The sequence below is a fragment of the Echeneis naucrates genome, chromosome 21 (genome assembly GCF_900963305.1).
Source record: "Echeneis naucrates chromosome 21, fEcheNa1.1, whole genome shotgun sequence".
Classification (NCBI taxonomy): domain Eukaryota; kingdom Metazoa; phylum Chordata; class Actinopteri; order Carangiformes; family Echeneidae; genus Echeneis; species Echeneis naucrates.
Window position 1 is genome coordinate 1,141,911 of NC_042531.1, and position 290 is coordinate 1,142,200.

Genomic DNA, 290 nt, shown 5'->3' on the forward strand with positions numbered 1-290 from the left:
GACATTTCCTGGTTTCTCTTTCTTTATTTTCTTTTTTGTTTATCACCTGAAGCGTTAAAATGGAACTCGGTCGAGTCTTTTGTTCGTTTGCTGGAGAGGAAATCGTTGGCAGACAAACGGCAGTGAGTCGGAGTAAAAAGGGTTGCACATAGACGAAAAGAGTGAACTTTAATTTGTGGGTTTTTTCATTATTTTGATGTAAATTTACACTATTTATAAAATGCATATTTATTGCTTGAAAATATTTGTTGATGGAATGCTGTAATTTTTTTTCCAGAGTACCTGCCATT